Here is a 1,203-nt window from a genome sequence, read left to right on the forward strand (position 1 = left end):
TCTCTGCTGAAGGTTATCATAAAAAACAGCATTTTGGTCATGTCTGTAATAGACATTTTAGAATATATTTTCTTTTTACATTGTTGATTTAAATACAGACATGAATGTTGCACATATCTGTACAGTCTCGAGTTTAAAACGAGTCCAAATGATTCTGATCCGTTAATACACCAGGAAACCCCAAGTTAAACAGGAAGTATTTCATTCAAGCTTAAACAAACAGATGTTCACTGATGGTTTCTGTCAAACGGAAACAATGAGTAGATGCTTCACTGAAACAGTCCAACATGCTGGATGCCAAGGCTGAATCTCCAGATGCACTCGCATATCCTCTCAGGGTATCTTATTTTTTCTACAGCTGAAATAAGATACCAAAGTGAGGAAATATTGGCTCAATAACGTCAACATACTTAATAGTGGCATTATTAAAGTCAAAATAGGAGGTTATTAGATCCCTTACTCTGATAAACATTTAAATGTTGAAATCTCTCCCTAAACCTAATTTGTGACCTCAAATTAAAAACATTGTTGTGTGGTTATTATCATGACTGTTGTGCAACCCTTGTTATCAGTCCATGTCATCACCTTGAACTGTGTCAGACCGGCTGCTTCGGACAAGCAGAAACAAGGGAAGTGCCTTTAGCACGCCATTCATCATTGGTCCTAAACTATAACAGATGCTGAGTCTTTTCTAAAAAGTTTTTGATTTATGTATCGCTGTTCAGTAATAATAATAATAATCTCTCAACTTCAGATGATTCTGAACCTGACCAGCAGCAAACCTTTTTTAGGATAATTTGGTTATTTTATGAAATCTTACTTTGTCTTGTTTTTCACTAATAAACTGCAGGGAAAAATTAAGCTCATATAAGAATGATTAGTATGAGAAAATCCTTCAGTAACATTAAGACAACAAAAAAATGTACTTAATTTATCAGATCAAGATACACTATATTGCCAAAAGTATTTGCTCACCTGCCTTGACTCACATATGGGCTTAAGTGACATCCCGTTCCTAATCCATAGGGTTCAATATGACGTCGGTCCACCCTTTGCAGCTAGAACAGCTTCAACTCTTCTGGGAAGGCTGTCCACAAGGTTTAGGAGTGTGTTTATGGGAATTTTTGACCATTCTTCCAGAAGCGCATTTGTGAGGTCGCACACTGATGTTGGACGAGAAGGCCTGGCTCTCAGTCTCCGCTC

The sequence above is a fragment of the Cyprinodon tularosa genome, unplaced genomic scaffold, assembly GCF_016077235.1.
Source record: "Cyprinodon tularosa strain WSP-4 unplaced genomic scaffold, ASM1607723v1 ctg580, whole genome shotgun sequence".
In the NCBI taxonomy this organism is placed as follows: domain Eukaryota; kingdom Metazoa; phylum Chordata; class Actinopteri; order Cyprinodontiformes; family Cyprinodontidae; genus Cyprinodon; species Cyprinodon tularosa.